This window comes from Pteropus alecto, unplaced genomic scaffold (genome assembly GCF_000325575.1).
Source record: "Pteropus alecto unplaced genomic scaffold, ASM32557v1 scaffold220, whole genome shotgun sequence".
In the NCBI taxonomy this organism is placed as follows: domain Eukaryota; kingdom Metazoa; phylum Chordata; class Mammalia; order Chiroptera; family Pteropodidae; genus Pteropus; species Pteropus alecto.
The window spans coordinates 280,645-300,452 of record NW_006430043.1 but is presented as its reverse complement, the minus strand read 5'-3'; the positions used below and the strand labels follow the sequence as shown (position 1 = coordinate 300,452).

Below are 19,808 nucleotides of genomic sequence, written 5' to 3'. Positions count from 1 at the left end.
TTATTTTTGGTCACTGAGCTCATCAGGCCTGCCAAGTGGTCACCCCTGAGCTTGTCAGTTTTCTTATATAGCCCTTTTTTTGTTCACAGAGATTTCTCCCGACTGAGGTTTAAGTTCACGTGTTGGGAACTCTGAGGAGCTGGCACAGACTGAGAGCATCCTGGCAAGGTGAAGTCAAGGTTTTCCCTGTTCTTTCAGATACCACTAAGTTTCTGCCACATTGTGTAGCTGGCATTAGCAACTTGACTCCGGCTGAGCTCAAGTGCTCTGTGTGTCAGCAAGAGACTGTCATCAAGAGTCTTGCTGTCACTTCTTGTGTTCCAGTGCTTTCTGCCCTGGTTAAGCAAGCCTAATCCTGGCCTCCTGTGCTGCTGTGAGCTGCCAGCTGGAAAGGACACGCACGAGGGGTGCAAATGAGACGGGCTCATCCCTCACTAGCAGCACCACTGAGAACCTCCTTGGGGAAGACTCACACGAGATAGCTGTGGCTGAGTGTCAGCCCTCCACGTCTTTCTCTTGTCCCTTAAATTCTCATCAAAGGTTTCTTTGCCTTGACCCCCTAAAAATTCCACAAAAAACATTCATTAGGTTCCAGGAACACAGTTGAGAGTATGCTTCTGTTTCTAAGTTTTGCTGGTGTAGAGCTGGGACTGCAGTATCCTGTGTCCTAGTTACCCTGATTTTGAAAAAGAGGGACCCACGAGCTACTTGGGGATGGATTATGTCAACTTTGGAGAGGCTGGAGGAACAGCTAACATTTCAGAGAGGAAAGGCCAGGATGTAGCCAGTCCCCTGCCTCTAGTCATAACAGCCTTGTCCCCTGACCCCAAGGAACACTCTCTATGCTCATGGCTGTTCGCCCTCCTCATCCTCAGGAGATTTGAGGTTTCACCACAATCCCTCTACTGTCCCACCTCAGAGGTCTGGAGATGCGGCTCCCAGGCCAGGGAGAGGATGGAGACACAGGTACCTAACCCCTACTCAACACTTGGGGAGCTGAAGTTATAGGGAGAGAGTGTGTACCCTCCCTTTCCCTTCCCACATACACCTTATTCTACCAAACAGCTGGAACAACAGAAAGAACACAGCCCATCCGGAGAGGTCACTGTTTTTTCAGGTGGGAAGGCCCAGCAGAGCCCTGGCAGCCAGCTGGGGGAAGTAGAGAACTGACCTTGTGGGAATGGATACGCTTTAGGAAGCGGGATGTCCAGGCAAATGGACATACCTAGATTTTTTTGGAGTGAGACCTCCTGGCTCAGAATGAGCAGAATAAAAAATTGGGAAGGGAAGAATTTTGGACTTTAATTTCCTTGCATATTAATTGCAAAGAAAGTGAGTTTAAATTTTGTTCTTGTTACTTTTGGAATTAGGAGGGGGTTTACGTTCAAATTTAGGGCATTTCTTGGTTGCTAGTGTGAATTATTTGACATTTTATGCTGCTAGGTAGTACTTATTTTGTAGCGTGTAGGTGAGCCGCGCTGAGCTGATTGGAGAGAGGAAACAGAGTTGAGGGCACAGTATAGGCTTGGAATTATTTGTGTCCTAATTGTACCCAGTTCGGAGGCCTTGGGGGCGACAGAAAACTGACCACCCACTGATTCCAGGAGAATATACAAAGAATAGTGGTGAGAACCGTTTATTTCATTTTCTTCATCTGAAAATGGTGATAACAATTTTTTTTTGTGTGTCTTTTGTAAGGATTAAATGAGTAAATATGTGTAAAGCATTTGGAAATCTATTTCCACATGTCCTATTTGGAAATGTATTTTGTATTTGCTACTGCCCTATAGTAGGAGCTATAAAAATCAGTGGGTTGTGTGATACGGCCACTTTCGTAGGTCATAAATGGCCAAATATCTGCAAAGGGGGAGACTGCTCTGACACATGGCTGGTCTCCTCCTCGCCAGCCCTTCAGTGCACCTGTGACTGATCACAGACTGTAAGCTAACCCTTTAAGACCAAAAGGGTGGAACAAAGAGAAGACTACTCTGCGTTGGGGCCTCTTCCTCTTAGATGTCTCCTCCCCACAAGTGGAGCAGGTTGGAGGGGATATTTTCCAGCCTACCTTTCCATTCCTTGCTTACTCTCCTCTGGGGAAAACGTAAATGATCTTATGGGTGAAAGCCTGACTGTGGCTTCTCCAGCCCTGTCTCTGTTCAGTCTGTGAATCAGGTGGAGAGAGAGTGGGGGATGGGGAGAGAGTAGAAGACCCATTCAGCCTGAGGTCTTCTATCCAGCTTTAACACAGAGCCCTGCATTTAGGTTTATAGCACATCTGTCTAGCCATTAGTAAGGTGGATAAATTGCTTTGATTTCCATTAGGTAATGAGTCTCATGTCATTTTCTATATTGGTCTGAACTGGAGGGTCAGATGGATGAGTCAGGGCTTTAAATCCCTAAGACACTTCAATTTTCCTAATCTAATCTTCTCAGGAGTCTCCCCTTCAATTTCTTTCTGAACTCCATAATGTTCCCCCATCTCCCCTCTGTCATTTTGTTAAGATTTTTTTTGCATTGCCTCAAGCAGTAGCTTGAGAAAGACCCATAATAGAACTTTCCATGTAGGTTGGTGGAGTTGTGAGTGTGTCCTTATACAGGAGGGGAGAGGTGCATAAGCTAGGGAAAGTGGGCAGGTGGCAACTTTGTAGAACGGGAGGAAGCAAAGGAAGGAAGGAGATTATTTTATCTGTTTCTAGCTCTGAACACACTTCCAGATTTTTCTGGCCCAGGACAGCGCCAGCTCTGCATTGCAGTAGGTCAGTCACTGTTGATCTTCCGAGCACATCTTTTTCTATGTCCTGGGGATAGAACAATAGAGATCAGAGGTGGAAAACTCAGTTTTCCACCTATGAGTCTTTACTCTCACACAGAACACTTCTGACACTTCTGGTCACCAGATGTGTGGGGTTTTCCTTCCGGCAAGCAATTCTGCAACACCGTATGTGTGTCCCACAATTTAACACAATTCTCACATTATCTACCTGGAGATAGTGTCAGATCACACAGGTTAAGGGATTGGTTCCACAAGACTGACTTACCCCCCACTTTAGATGCCAATCCCTAGTAGGTCCCCAGATTACTCATGACTTCTGATTTGTCGTCAAATCGGAGGTTCCCACTTTATTAGAGTGGCTCACAGAACTCAGGGAAACGCTTAAGTTTACCAGTTTATTAAAGGATACAATAAAGGATACAGATAAATAGCCAGGTGAAGAGATACCTAGGGTGAGGTGCGGGAGGGCTCCAAGAGCAGGAGCTTCTGTCTCTGTGGTATATGGATGCGTTTGCCAACCTGGAAGCTCTCTTAACCCCATACTGTTCGGATTTTATGTAGGCTTCCTCACATAGGCATGATCAGTTATTAACTCCATTTCCAGCCCCTCTCCCCTCTCTAGAGATGTGGGGGGCGGTGCTGAAAATTCCAATCTTTTATTCATGACCCCTATCCAGGAGCCATCCAGGAGCCCACCCAGAGTTTCCTCAATGGAACAAAAGATGCTCTTATCACTTAGGAAATTACAAGGGTTTTAGAAGCTCTTAGCCCGGAGGACCTGGGGTCAGAGACCAATGCATACATTTTCTATTATCTTATAGCTCCCTTCTTGCCATCCTATCTGCCCTTGAAGGCACAGATTTCCCTCCATTCGTAAGAGAGGAGATTTTTATTTTCTCAAGCTCTTCTTCCCCCATTGTGTCCCATATGCCTTTACAGGGGAGTCTGGCCAGGGATGAGGGGAGGTTGGCACATATTAGGTAGACGAGTCTGGCACATAGTACACACTTGGTGGATGTTTGTTCAGTGAATAATTGGAGTCATCTACCCTGAGGTGAAGCTGAGGTCATGGCAGATGCGGGCGTAGATGAAGAAAGATGGCACAGGGTGGGTGGGACTCTGGGAGCACAGAGTGCGCAGTCAGAAAATGTGCTGAGAAAGGGAACAGGAGCTTGGAGAAGCAGAAGAGCACAGCATCATGGAAGGTCCGTGGGAATAAAGTTTCTAGAAGGAGCAGTTGTGTCCAATTTTATAGAGAGACTGAAGGCAGTCAGGACTGGGAAATAGTCATGGGGTTTGTTGTCAGGAACTTTTGGGAGAGCAGTTGCAGCAGGCTGGTGTGTGAAGAGGCAGACTACAGGGGCATGAGGAGTGCATGGGAGTGAGGAAGCCTGGAGGCAACAGGCATCACCGAGACAGAGGGGCAGCGTGAGGAGGGCCAAGACTTGAACAGGTTTGTAAGCTGAGGAGGAGGAGGAGAGGTTTAAAAATCAAAGGGATGGGGTAACCAAGGAAGAATCCTGGCCCTTGTAGAGTGGGGGCCTCTGGCCTTCTTTTCTGGTCCAACATTCCCTCGGGACCTTAGCATTTCCCCCCGGGCCCAGGCCATGCAAGGGTGTGCCAGCCCCAGGCTCCATCTCCAGAATAACTGGGTGTGAGTTTCTCTCTTTTATGGTACTTCTTACCATGAAGAATTTTATTTTTATTTGTCATCATTTAATTAAAATTGATCTCTCTCGGGAGAATGGAACTTCCATGATGGCTGGGACTATATTTGTTTTGCTTGTCATTGTTTTTCCAGTACCTAGAAAGGTGCTGGCACATAGTAGAGGCTGGGAATATATTAGCAGTGTGAATGAATGTAAGAAGGGCAGGTGGTCCTCCAGGCTATAGATAAAGCTCCCTTTCAGCTCAGGAGTGAAGGCTCTGGGCAGTTAAAGAAGTCCAACTACATGCCAGGCACTGTCTTGAGTTTGTTTATATGGAGTATTTTATTTAATTCATGATGGTTATGCTGTATGTGTTATTTATGAAACCAACAAAGTGATGTTCACAGAGGTGAGGTTACTTGCACAACGTCACACATCTGGGTGGCTTTGAACCCAGGTTAGTCTAACTTAGAGTGGGCTAGATGGAGCAGTGGGATGCCCGAAGAGGCACCTGAGGAGAGAGGAGGTGGCGGGAGCATGGCTCGTTGGGCATGGGGGGGTGTCCCACTTAGAGTAAGGTCTCACCTGTAGACCACGGATAGCTCTGGGCTATGCCAGGGAAGGGAAGAGCTCGGGGGCTGGCAGTCATTCTCCAATTGCTTTAGTGCTGTTTTCTCCTTAAGCCAGAAGTGAAGTGAAGGAAGTATGGCTTGGGCTGCCTCCCACCTCCCCATTGTTCCTGATTTCCTGCTTAATGGCATCCTGGCCTCCTGCAGCCCAAGGGCACTAGGAACTGGCAGGTACAGAGGAGAACATTCACAGGGAGTCTTCAGCCCTCCAGGCATATTTTCTAATACCCCAAATAATCCACAAGTTTAGGCCTCCATCATTTCCAGACTAGGCTATTTCAGTAGTTTCTCATGGCTCTTCTGGCCTGCTATCTGTCTCCACTACAGTCCATCCTCTGTAACAGTTAATGCTGCAGGAATCTCCTGAAGTTCATGCTACGTCTCTGCCCAAGTCTTTAATGACCATCTATTACCCATAGGATAAAGTCCAGACTCCTTGGCCATGTGTTCGAGGGCCTCCATCTTTCAGACCTCATCTCTCGCCTTTGTGAATTAATTATTCCCTGCTCACTGTAGTGTTATATCTGTGTTTGCGCTGTTCCTCTGTCAGAAGTGCGCTTCCCTCTCCGTCTGCCTGCTGTGTTCCTACATCATGATCCACGACAGATGTTGCCTTCTCCCTGGAGTGAACACAACCTTTTCACCATCGCACCTCCCTTGGTTAGTCATCTCACCTCCGAGGTCCCACAATACATTGTTCACATTTTAATCTTTTCATTAAGCATCCCACTGCTACTTATTGAGTGCTTACTGTTTTGCAAATTTTGGGGATATAATGGTGAGAAAAATTGCCTGGCCCTAGCCTTGTGGCCTTTATCATCTAGTATTAATCACATTTTATTATAATTCTCTTTTTAGATCTACTGCTTCTGCTGGTCAATTAGCAGTTGAGGACAGAGTCATAGTTTATTTATCTCTGTATTCCAATTTATCTAGCACAGATCTTAACACTTGGTAAGATCTTAACAGTCTGATGAATTGAATGTGTCAATTTGCCTGTTCAAAGCTGGCCCCGGGGGATATGCTTACCCTTAGTGGGGAAGGAGGAGCATCTGAGAGGACTTCTTCAACGCTTAAGTATTCCAACAAGAATGTACTGAGTGTCTATTATATATCAGGAATAATATGGGAACTGGAACTTCAACACAAACAGACCTGGTCCCCAGGTTGTCAGATAAATGCAAGTCACCCAGCTAAATGTGAACTTCTGATAAGCAGTGAATGAACTCATTTTTTAGTATAAGTATGTCTCAAATATGAGACATACTTATACTAATAAGTTGCTTATTGTTTATCTGATATTTACATTTAACTGGGTGTTTTGTGTTTTGTTTGCTAAATATGTTATCCTACCCCAGGGCTCCAGACCAGCCTCCAGACTCTGCCATTTGTCCCTCTAAGAGCCTGGTCTCTACTTGTGTGCTCAGCTCCCCACCTGAGCAGTGGAAGGATGGACTGATGGGGTGTCCAGTGTCACCTCTATTGTTCCCTTCTCATAGTGGTTCCTTGCACACAAGTTCCAGACTTTAGGTCAGATGACCCTGTTACTTGGGCCATTTCTATTTGGTGAAGAAGTTTGTGTCTTATCCAGAGACAACAATCAACAGGCTGGATATAGGAAGACCAGTGGCTTCTGAGGAGGCCTGGGTGAGAGATCTGTCCGTTTCTGGTGCTTCACATTAGATAGTCCTTAACCAAGTCAACAAGATCCTTCTTGGTGAATTTTGAATATGAGAGTTTTTGCAGCTCACTGAGATGTGAAAACAGTAGATGCAGAAGAGAAGAGGAAGAATCAGAGAGAGGCCAAAGAGATACAGAGAGGTCAATGCTCATGCATATAATGTAGGGAGGAGGCAAGAGAACTAACTGTGAAATCAAGCTATATTCAGAGACTGCCATGTGCTGATCGGCCCTACAGCCGATCTACAGAACAAAGGAAGGAAATCTACAGAACGAAGGAAGATTTCTGCTGGGATTGCTAACAAACCATTTACCCATACCTGGAAGGGAAAACAGGAAAACAGAGTCTTTAAGTTGGGCCCTACACAAAATAAACACAGTCATTCATTCCCTATGGCTAAAACCATGGGGAACCTATAGATCAAAAGCTGGGAATTGCCAGCAGGTCTTTTCTTGCTACATACTCTTATCTTTTCACACTGTATGCCTATACAATCAAAGGAAAATGGGTAAACAAAAATCTTTAAACTGTAATTCATAGAGACTAAGAATGACATGCAAACTGAGCACTCGGGGGGGCTTGTCTATGCTTTTTGTCCATGTTTCTTGTGTTTGCTTTTCTGTCTTTGTTTTTTGCCTTTGCTTTTTATCTTTGCTTTTCCTTGTCTTTGCTTTTACAGTCTTGGTCTTTTTCTCTTTTTTCTCTGTCCTTCTCTAATAAACTTTCTTTCTACTCTAACTCTGGCGTGTGCATGGATTCTTTCCTATGCTCAGTCAAGAACCCTTTCTCTTGGTGTAGGACCACGCAGGGGAATTTGCCCTGATCTGCATCACACAGAGGAGCTCTGGGCCTGAAGTTATGGCAAGGTGACTGTCACCAGAGCAGCTGGGGGAGCTCATAGCCCAGCCACAGTTGTTCCCTGTACGGCACTCCACGAGGCCACTGAGATGCTTTCCTGATCTTTCTTCCTTTTCTCTGTCACTTGATGAAAACTGAGTGAGACTTACAAACTGAGTGAGACTTACAAACTTGAAAAAGCCTATTTCATTCAAAAAAGCATTAGCTTTTAGTCAGGACACCTGCATTCAAGTGTCAATTCTGCCATTACCTCACTGTCATTACCTCATAGCCGCTCCCCTTCTTTGGGACTCATTTTCCTCTTCAGCAAGAAGTAGGCCTGGGATGGAGCCTAGGAATCTGCTTTTTAAAACCACCGTCCAGGGCAGTTCTGATGTGGAGATGGTGAAGATCGTACACCCTTCAGCTGCCAGAATGGGTTCTAAGCAAAATCTCAAACTTTTTTTCTGGTAAAGATTTTGGGAAGTGAGGCAGAGAGTCTCTTGGTTTGAGTGTGTGTGTGTGTGTGTGTGTGTGTGTGTGTGTGTGTGTGTGTGTGTGTGTGTGTGAGAGATTACTGTGGTGGCTGCTCCTCCGGTGTGTGTGTGTGTGTGTGTGAGAGAGAGAGAGATTACTGTGGTGGCTGCTCCTCCAGACAGTGGTTTTACAATGTGGATTCCTGGGCTCCATCCCAGACCTACTGAATGGAGAAGAAGGGAGGTTTCTCAGCTAATTCTGGTGCACATTGAAGTTTCAGACTAACCAGCCTCATGCTGTTACCCTTCTTGAAATGACAATCTCCAAAAAAGTCCTTACCTCTGACCCAAGGGGGAGTCAGATCCCGGGACAGGAATCCTAGAAGTCCTTGGACATCCCTCTCTACCCTTGCTCTCCTTGCTATGACAGAGGTGAGAGATGAGGTCTGAAAGATGGAGGGCCTTGTACGCATGGTCAAGGAGTCTGGACTTTATCCTATGGGTAATAAATGATCATTAAAGACTCGAGCAGAGACGTGGCATGAACTTCAAGAGATTCCTGCGGCATTAATTATCACAGAGGATAGACTGTAGTGGAGATGAAGACCAGAGAGAATGGGTGAAATTGTGGAAATGTTGGTGAGAAGGAATGAGATGCTCCAAATCTATATTTTCTTTCTAATAAAATAAGGACTTATGCTGTTATGTCCCTTTGGTCTTCATCTCTCATTCACCATGTTGATATTGTCTAGAATTTTTGTTCTATAGTGGCATAGATTTAGTTCTATGGTATTCTTTTTTATTTTCTTTAGTCTTTTAGACAATTATTTAATGATTTTCATTTTTCTAAGTGGAAGCTTTTGTGGTGAAACTTTCAAAGTGTGGTTTTATTTACCAGTAGCATTTAAATGATAAAATCATCTTTAAGAAACATGAATGTTGAATTTTCGCCAAATTTCTTTGCAGAATTTTTGGAATATAAACATATAGTTTTCCTTTATTGATCACTGGTATGTATAATTATATTCATACATTTCTTACTATTGAAACTATTCTTTTGCTCCTGGTATGGACTCAACCTACTGCTAGATTTGATTCCTAATATCTCATTTAGGATTTTGCCTCAGTTTGTAAATAAGAGAGGTTGATCAATATTTTCTTTTTTTTTTAGTAGACATGGATTTTTAAATCAATATTCTGCTTGCTTTGTTTTTGTATTTGTGAGGTTTCCTCCTCTCCTTGTGCTTTTGAACAGTTTAAATTGAACTAGGTTCCTTTAAGGGATGGTGGAATTCACTTGCAAAATCCTCTGGGCCTGGCGCTTTTTTGTGTGATAGCTTTTGATATTTTCTATTTATTTTTCAGTAATTTGTCTGTTTATGTAGTTTAGCTCTTTAGCGGTCAGTATTCTAGGATATTTTTCTAGAGAATTATCCATTTCATGTAGGTTTAATCACTTTATTTGCACATATTGAAGCAAAATAATTCTTTAATTGTTCGAGTTTCCTTTTTGTCTTCGTTATGTCCTCTTCTCGTGTCTTTGTCTGGTTTTTCTCTTCCCCAACCCCCACCTCTTTGTTATTGTTGTTGCTGCTGTTAAGTTAGATAGTGCTTTACCTATTTTTTTCCCCAAATAATTAGCCCTTGGATTTTTTTAAAGTTTAGGTTCTATAATTTTCTCTTTTCCATTTAATTAATTTCTGATTTTTCTTTTATGAATTTCTTCTTTCTGCTTTCATTAGATTTAGTTTGTTCTTTAAGTTTTTAAGTTGGTCATTTAAATTATTTTTACTTTTTCTTTGACGAATGTTAATATTTAAGGCTTTGGAATTTCCTATGAACACTGTTTTAGTTGTATCTCAAATTTTGATATGTAGTACTTTTGTTATTGTTACATTCTAGATATTCAGTAATTTTGGTTTTATTTTCCTCTTTAATTCAACAGTTGTTTAAGAGGGTTATAAATTCCCAGATGGATGTGATTTTTTTTGAGGGGGTTATCTAGTTCTGATCTTAATAACTAGTTTTATTGTTTGTGATTGAAGAATGTCCACTGGCATTATTTCTACATTTTAGAGTTTATTAAAACATTGGTTAAGACTACAGACTCTGGAGCCAGACTCCCTTGGTTCAAATCTTGGTTTTGACTTTATTTATGACTTCTCTGCATCTCAAATTTCATCATAAGGTTGCTATAAGGACTAAAAAAGTCAAAATCTGTAAAGTGCTTAGAGTAGTGCCTGGCAGATTTAAAAGTTTTATGGAAGTCATTATTTTTACTGAGATGGTTGTCATTATATACTTTTTGATGCTTTTTGTATCATTTTTTGCAGTGAAGCAATATTCTCTCTTTCCAAGAGTATTAAATTAGCTCTATCTTACTGTTTAAATTACTTGGATACATACTCTATAGCCATACTTTCCTGGTCTACTTAATCCTTATGGACTGAGGTGAGTTAGATTCTCTTCAACTACTAATCTTGTATTTCCTAAAGTTTTGGTGCTCTTTTATAAGGAACAGAAATATTCGTGTCTGTTAAATTTTTTATTTTGAATTGGAAACTTTATTTGTATACTCTTCCTTGTCTCATTCAATGTGTCTTCACGAAAATAAATGTTATTCGATATTAAGATTAATGTTCTACTTTCTAAAATTTGCCCATGTGCTTTTGCCCATCCTTTGACTTTCAATCTTTCTGAGTTATTTTTCTTTTCTATTGAATTTCATGTAATTCCTACAAACAAGGATATTCTCACCTTAACTTTGATATAACCATTAAAATCAGGAAATTATCATTTGATTCACTATTGATATCTTATTACCATCAAAAACACAGGCCCCATGTAGATGTTGCCAGTTGTCCCAATAATGTCCCTTATTTTTTTAAATTTTTTATTTTTTTAATGTCCCTTATGACAGAAGGACCCAATCCAAGATTATTCATAGCATTTGGTTGTCACAGTTCCTCAGTCTTTCCTTGATTTTCAGGGCATTTCCACTTTTGAAGATGACAGGCCAGTTGTTTAAGAGGGTTATAAATTCCCTAATTTGGGTTCATCTGATTTTTCCTCATGACTAGTTTCAGGTTCTTCATTTTTGTGAGGAAGATCGAGAAGTGACATGCATTCTTCACATCATATTCTATCAGGTGGTATATAATTTTGATTTGTCCCACTTTTGTGATGTTAACTTTGATGACTGATTAAGGTGATGTATGCCAGTTTTCTCCACTGTGGAGTTACTCTTTTCCTCTTTGTAACTAATAGATAGTTTATGGGAAGGTACTTTGAGACCATGAAAATATCTTGTTCCTCACCAAACTTTTACCGATTAGTTTTAGCACTAATTGATGTTTCTTGGCTGAATTATTTATTTCTGTGATGGTTGCCAAATAGTGGTTTTCTAGTTCACTCATTCTTTCTACATTCATTAGCTGCCATTCTGCTGTAAGGAATACATTTTTCACTTCTTTATTTATTTCTTCATTTGCTTTTATCATTTATGGACTTATGACTTCCTATTGAGTCAATAAATTATAATCCTGCTACTATAATAATAATAATAATAACAATTATTATTATTATTGTAATGTTTTTCTTTTACAATGAACTTGATTAGTCTGAGACAATTTCACAGTGATGAGATTAAATGAGCCTTCTGTCAGTTTCTTTTGCAATGTCTCCATCATTCTTCAAGCATGTTTTTACTTTCTGGCACAACCAAGTATTCCAGGCTCATCATGTACTTTCCTTGCCCCAGTTCTTATATCAACCACAGGCCCTCTGTTCTCTGAGTGGTATTTGAAATGAAGATAAAGGCTCTAGGTTTGCTAATTGTTCTTGGGATGTTGCTGCTTCCAGGCCCTCGCATTGGTTAAAACTAGGGAATATATGTTTGCGTGTCTGTATGTACATATGTATGTAGGTATGTATGTAGGTTCACACAAATAAATACTACATCTAGATGTATTTCTACATCTGTTTATATGTATTGAAAACCACGGTTCTCAGTGTTACCTCTAGTTCCAGTCCAACATAGAATTCCAGCTCAGTCAACTTGCATCGTGTAGATCCCCTTCTTACCCTGCGTGGGGTGCGCTCTGACACCCCACGCCAGACTACTACTTCCCCCCACTGTAACCCTGGGCTGACACCCTCTTCATTTCTCATTTGTTCCAATACCCTGCTCCAGCTTTCCAGCAATGCCCCACCCTCTGCCCATGTGGAGGCTTACCTTGCTAGCTCTACCTACTGGCTTTTGCACTGAATTATTCAGAGAGAAAGGTAGGCATGCCAGCAAACAGGAAGGAAGACAATATGAATCAGTTACTTCATTACCGATATATCTTTTAATCCATTGTTTATAGTTTAGTTTTGCCATCCAATCTGAGAATACGGTGCTTTTAATACGTGAATTTATGCATTTTTATTTATTTATATTGATGCAGGACAGGGCAAATTACCCCTGCACTGAGAGAGAAAGAGTTCTTGACTGAGCACAGGAAAGAATTTAAGGACACGCCAGAGTTAGAGTCAAAAAGGAAGTTTATTAGAGAAAGGCTAACGCTCCACAGACAGAGCTCAGAGACAAAGAGTGAAAGAGCCTCAGAGGAACAGAGACAATAGAAGGACAGAGAAAGTGAGAGAGATGGAGAAAAGACCAAGACAGAAAAAGCAAAGACAAGAAACAAGGACAAAAAGCATAGACAAAAAAGCCCCTGAGCGTTTTGGGAATTCAGTTTATACATCATTCTTAGTTTCTCTGAATTATAGTTTAAAGACTTTGTTTACCCATATGGTGTGAAAGGTAAGAATATGTAGTATGAAAGGCCTGCTGGCAATTCCCAGCCTTTGATCTATAGGTTCCCCATGGTTTTAACCATAAAGAATGAGTGATTGTGTTTATTTTGTGTAGGATCCAACTTAAAGACTCTGTTTTTCTGTTTTCCCTTCCAGGTATGGGTAAATGGTTTGTTAGCAATCCCAGCAGAAATCTTTCTTTGTTCTGTAGATTTCCTCATGGTCTGTCTGTAGGGCTGATCAGCATATGGCAGTCTTTGAATATAGCTTGATTTAACTTTTAGTTCTCTTGCCTCCTCTTTACGTTACTATGAAAAGTGTGTTTGATACTAGGTTGATCTTAACGCTATCTTTCTGTTTTAACAATTTTTATTATTTATGTTTTGCTATATGATCTGTGTTTCTTTTTTCTTTTTTTCTGTATAGTTCTTCTGATAATATAAAAGATGTATAGTTTTTTTATAGTCCTATCGGTTATTGTTATAATCATAACTTCAAACGATGTACTTAATTCTTTATTATTTAGTGTTGGTTTCCTCTACTAGCAATGATTAAAATAGTATAATTCCACTTTCTCCTTTCTCCCTCTCCTACTCTTCGCCATCTAATTTTCATGGATTATAGTATTAATTCTTCTAAAGATTTCCTTTATTACCTTTATTGTAATACCTTACAAATAATACCTTTATTACTTGACTTAGCAGGTGAAAATAGTTTTTGATACTTCGACTATAAAAGTTGTGCAAGTCAGCTTGCTTATATTAACTCTCACTCTCTCTTCTATCCCTATCATTAGCGTTTTGATCTTTGGTTACATTTTCATAGTTTATAACATTTACCTTCTCCTTTGAAGCCATAACTCCTCAGCAATTTTAGCTTTTGTATTGCATTAAAATGGATTTAGCACTCACAACTAATCCTTTTACCGCATTTTCTCCATTTATCTCTGGGCTAGCTAGAGTTTATTGACTAATAGTTTTTTTGAAAAGGGTTCATAGGAATGAAGTTCCCTGAATTCTTGCATGCTGGAAATATTTATCTTTTGCTTAGATCTCATTTTTCTTCTCCCAGAGGACTTTGTAAAGATTTCTCCAGTCTTTTGGTGTTGAAGTCTGAAGCCAGCCTAATTTTTTTTTTCTCAGTAGGTGTGCTGATAGTTTTGCTTGAATGTCCAGTGATTCTTTCTTTTTTAAAAAAATTATTTTAAATTAAAGTTGACATACAATATTATATTAGTTTCAGGTGTACAACATAGTGATTGGAAATTTATGTACCTTACAAAGTGATCATGGCAATTCTAGTAACTATCATTGTGCATAGTTATTACAATATTATTGACTATATTCTCTACATTACATTACATTCCCATGACTTATTGTATAACAGGAAGTTCGTACTTTTTAATCATCTTACCCTTTTCCAATGATTCTTTCTTTATCTTTGGTGATAAGAAACTTTATTAAGCCAGTTTTCAGCATTGATCTTTGAATCAGTTTTTTTCTCCCAATCTGTAGATTCAAGTTTTTATTTTTAATTTTAGTTTTTAATTGTGAATGCACTTAACACAGTTCATTAGTGTTAAGTGCATTCACGTTGTAGCACAACCAATTGCCAGAACTTCATCATCTTGCAAAACCGAAAGTCTATACCAATTAAACTGCAACTTTCTGTTTCCCCTTACCCCCAGCCAGGTTCAAATTTTCTTTTATTTTTAGGAAACACTGTCTTCATTTCTGTTTTTCTTTTCTAGGTGTTCAATTTTCTTTTTTAGGAGCAGTTGTTATATGTATGGTGGATCTAGTTATGAACAAGGTGTTCTTGATTTTGTTCCTCTGAGTATATTGTGTACTTTAGAGAAGTTGTGCTTTGCTAGCTCTACCCATGATCTGTCATTATGAGGCACTGTGCCAGCATACTCCCTCAATTTGTTCCAGTTTCACTGAACTGGCCAGAAGTTCTTCATAGAAAGTGTTATTTGGGGTCGTAAGGGCTTTTTCCTTTTTATCTAAAATGGGATTTACAGATCCGTATTTATTTTCATTGATGTCAATCAATTTAATTGGTTTCGGAGATAAGAAGTTGGTAAATGTATCTTTACTCCTCCTCCTTACATTTGGAATTATGTTATTGAGTGTTTTTCCCCATTAATTTGTATATAATTTATTTAGATTATCACTCATATCTGAACATCAAACTTCCATAACCCCAGAAAGCAGGAAAACAACCACAAACCCAGAAATAAGCCTATTTTTTAATTGAACAATTATTTTTTGTCATTTCACGAAATTTGGGGTGAGAAGGGAGGTAGAAAGCTGTGCTTGGCTTTCCATCCGGACAGATGTGTTTGTATGTGTCTTGAGCGGTTCGTTCCACAGACCTCTCTCTGCCCCCCACCCCTCTAAACCAAAGTAACATGTTAGTGTGGACGACCCACAAGGGGGAGCTGTCTGCCCCTTTTTTTCTTTAGCCTATCTAGGTTCTTCGGATTGCTGCCATTGTCTGTAGGGGCTGAAAGAGATTTTACCTGGGCTGAAGTTTCCTTTGAAATAGGATTTGGGGAAGCTGTTTCTCTTTTGCAGGCTTTGTCATGATAACTACGCCTCCATAAGCACTGATGTTTGGATATGAGATGGTTGAAGTTTTCTCCCTTTGAGGAGGGAGAACCTGGAATGTGTTGGGGTGCTGGAAGGCAGTTATAAAGGAAGCCTGTGTGGGTACCTTCAGTGGGGAGGATGGGAGAAATGTAGCGTGTAGGTATAGGCCTGAGTGGATGGTGCCTACATGAATCTCCGTCTTTCAATACACAGACCATTTGTTAAACATCTATTACCCATTGAATATTAGGGATACTGAGATAGATCTCACATAGACTTGTTCATAAAGAGTTACCTACCTGGTAAAGAGGTAGCACACATTACAAAAAATACATCCTGAGAATAGAGAGGATGGAGACATTAATTTCACAGATTGAGAATGAAGAGGTGGATGAAACTGATGAATTCATTCAACATTCAATTGATATTTATTGAGTGCCTACTATGTTCCAGGCAATGTTTTAGGAACTGTAGATACATCAGTGAAGAAAGCAGAAATCTCTGTCCTCATGGTGCTTACATTCTAGTGAAGAAAACTGATAAATAAGTAAATTATATAATATATTAGACAGTGAGAAATGCTACAAGGTAAGTTCTAGAGATCTGCTATACAACATAATGGCTATAGGTAATAATATGATGTTGTGCACTTAAAATTGTTAAGAGGGTAGATGCTAAGATGCTAAGTGTTCTTTAGACATACATGCAGAGCAAGGGGATACAAGAAATCTTTTGGAGGTGCTGGATATGTTTATTACTTTGTGGTGCTGATATCATGGGTATACATATGTGTCCAAGCTCACCAAAATGTTTACATTAAATGTTTCCAATTTTTTACATATTACATACACTTCAAAAAAGCTGGGGGGAAAAAAAGAAATACTAAAGAGAAAAATAAAGTAGGGAATATGTGGGGGAGTTGCAATTTTAGGCAGGTTGGCCAGAAAAGGCTTCTCTCAGAAAGTGGCATTTGAGCAAAGATCTGAAGGAAGGGAGGGAGTGAGCCATGTAGATTATATGGCAAATGTTAATATATATCTTTTGCAATTATTTAAACCTTGAATAAAAACTTTAGATGCCAACTTTAAGATGTGTAAAGGAGTACTCAGTTAAAAAAAATTATTTAAAAAAGGAATCCTCATACACTGCTGGTAGGACTGAAAATTGGTACAGCCACTATGGAAAACAGTATGCAGGTTCCTCAAAAAACTAAGAATTGCTCTACCATATGATCCAGCAATCCCTCTCCTGGGTATTTACCCCAAAGACTTGAAAACATATATCCCAAAAGATATTTGCACACCAATGTTCATAGCAGCATTATTCACAGTGGCCAAAACATGGAAGCAACCAAAGTGTCCTATGATAGATGATTGGATAAAGAAGCTGTGGTCCATATATACAATGGAATATTACTCAGCCATAAGAAGAGATGAAATACTGCCATTTGAGACAACATGGATGGACCTCGAGATAATCATGCTAAGCAAAATAAGCCAGACAGAAAAAGTTGAAAACCACATGATATCACTTACTTATACGTGGAATATAAACCTAAAAGCAACAAATGAACAGGTCAAACAGAGACTCATGGACATGGATAATAGACTAGTGATTACCAGAAGGTAGTGGGGGTGGGGGAAGGAGGAAGTAGAGGGGGTAAAAGGGGTCAAATAGATGATGACAGAAAGAAATCTAACTATGGGTGGTGAACACACAATGCAATATATATATTGCTTTACTGTTGAATTGTACACCCGAAACTTACTGGATTTCATTAACCAATGTCACTATAAAAACAATAAATTAAAAAAAATTATTTTAGCACAAACTATCAGAAAGAGAAATTGATTAAATAATCTCATTTACAGTAGCATCAAAGAGAATAAAGTACTTGAGAATAAATTAAACCAAGGAGGTAAAAGATCTGTGCATTGAAAACTATAAGACATATATCAATATAATGGAATATTATTGAAGCATGAGGAAAAAGGAAATAGTGCTATTTGCAACAACATGGATAGACCTTGAGGGCATTATGCTAAATGAAATAAGTCTGAGAGAGAAAGACAAATACTATGATTTCACTTATATGTGGAGTCTAAAAAAAACCTGCACTCATGGAAACAGAGAGAGTAGATTAGTGGTTGCCAGGGCCTGGGAGGTGGGGGAAATGGATGATAGTGGTCAAAAGATGTGAACTTCCGGTTATAAGATGAAGTCAGTAGCCCGATGAGAGAATGAATGTGGGGATGGGGGTGTGTATTAGTTTCCTAGAGCTGCTGTAACAAACTACCATAAACTGGATGACTTAAAACAACATAAATTTATTGTCTTACAGTTCTGGAGGCTAGAAGTTTGAATTCAAGGTGTTAACAGGTCATGCTCCCTCTTCCCTGTAGGGAAGAACCTTCCTTGCCTCTTCTAGTTTCTGGTGTCTGCTGTCAGTCCTTGGCATTCCTTGTCTTACAGAGGCATCACTCCAGTCTGTGTTTCCATTGTCACATGGCCATCTAGCCTTGTGTGTCTTTACATCATCTTCCCTTATTGTGTCTCTGTGTCTACATTTCTCTCTTCTTATAAGGACAATGTAGCAACACCTTAACTAATTACATCTGCAATGACTCAGTTTCCAAATAAGGTCACATTCTTTGGTACCAGGGTTAGGACTTAAACAGATCTTTTTGAGAGGACACGATTCAACCCATAAAATGGTGGCAGTCTATTTAAGTGTGAAGTGCCTTGTTTACCTGGTGTTTATTATAATTGCTGCTCAGAGGGGACCCATTCCTGAAGATCTCCCTTTATTTCCTTGGCAGTGGTAGGAGGAGTGAGTAAGAAGATGTATTTCCTCATTAATTTAAGACAGGATCTAGATTGAATGTCCTCCAATCCGAAGATAGAAGAGGAGGGAATCGGAAGGGGTAGAAGGAAAGACAGTTTAGCATCAAGGACTCTGAGTCTTAGAGAGCAGACACACCACTCTCTCTGGGCTTGGAGAGAGGTGATGGTTCTCTTCCTCTACAGGCATTAGTGCTCCTCCTCTCTTCACCTGTTTGCTAAGTGTGGTCCTAGACTGTGGTAGAGGAAAAGATGGGATGTAGAATAATTACATGGATAATTGTAATGGATTCAATTGGCCTTTTTAGTCAAGTGCCAGCTATCATTGCAGTGGCTCATTATTTTACTGACCTGATCTAATTTGCCATTCACTTTGGCTCAGTGTGGAAATTATGAATGGAAGGCAGGGGAGAAGCATTTTTAATAATGGCACAAGAGAATGGTTTTTATTGCAAGGGCTCAAGCTTTGACTGTTTTCAGGATGATAAATCCCAGCTCTTTGAAGGTTGATTTAATTTTTGGAAATGCTCAAATATCACTAGGAACCCTGTGTAAAAAATATGGAGGCAGATCAGAACTAGAGTGGCATTTGGACTAGAAGGAGGCCCAGCACATGGTGGCAGTGGCTCAGTGTGACTAGATGCAGTGTCTTTAAAGCAGGCTGTGACTGGCTCAGGGCCTGGGCTCCAGGCAGGACTTTTCTCCCTCTCTTCTCCAGGGCCCACCCTACAGAGCACAGGCACACAGCAAGTTGAATGCTTTCAGTTTAATCACTCTGGGCCACAAACATGTTTGAGGTGTTAAGCCTAAAGGTCGATTCTTTTCAGCTTCTCAAATCCCAATATCTCTTGGAAAAACTTTTTTCCTCAGTGTTTCTATAATGCTAGCTCCACCTAGAAGAAAGCAGAGATGAAAATGAGGTTTGAATGGCCCCAGGCACCATCCATTCTACCCAATTCTATTTTATGCTTTCCAACCTCCGTGACCCCTGGGCGCCTGACACAGAAGTCAGAGGGAGGGAAGTTAGATTCACCAGAGGCTGAAGGACCTGCCCTCTCTCCCAACCTGGGTAGTGGAGAGAGGAAGAGAAAAAAGCAGGCTCTGCAGTGGGAAGGCTGGGGATAGGACTCGAGGGGTGTCTCATATCAGACAACCATGTAGTTTGAATGTAGATGAGAAATTGGAGCTATTTGAAGGCAGAAAATGAGAGAAGCTTCAATGCAGAGGGATTTAGGCAGGTCCAGGTCTCCTGTGTAAGGTGGAATTGGGGCACATCCTTGCCCACCTTCTACCTGTGGATGGTGGGTGGTTAGTATTCTTGCTCCCATAAGGCCTTGAGATGCACTTACTTTCAATAAATTGTTTTCCATCTTGAATTCTTTCACTCACTTTCTTTTCCGCTCCTTCAAAGGCCTTTCCTGCTGCTGAGACACCTTTATCTATTATGGATTCTAGTTTGAGAGCAGAAGAATCACATCAGCAGAAAAGCCACAGAATTTAAAGAGGAACGCCCTCCCCCCACCCCATT

General features: G+C 40.5%; 1 long non-coding RNA gene across 1 annotated transcript in view; it reads left to right on the top strand.

Moving 5' to 3' along the window:
• LOC112477768 overlaps positions 1-19,808 on the top strand; it is a 40,525-nt gene that overhangs the window by 14,566 nt on the left and 6,151 nt on the right. Inside the window, exon 2 of the long non-coding RNA XR_003045571.1 lies at positions 90-168. This is a non-coding gene — a long non-coding RNA (uncharacterized LOC112477768). The remainder of the gene's footprint in view (positions 1-89; positions 169-19,808) is intronic.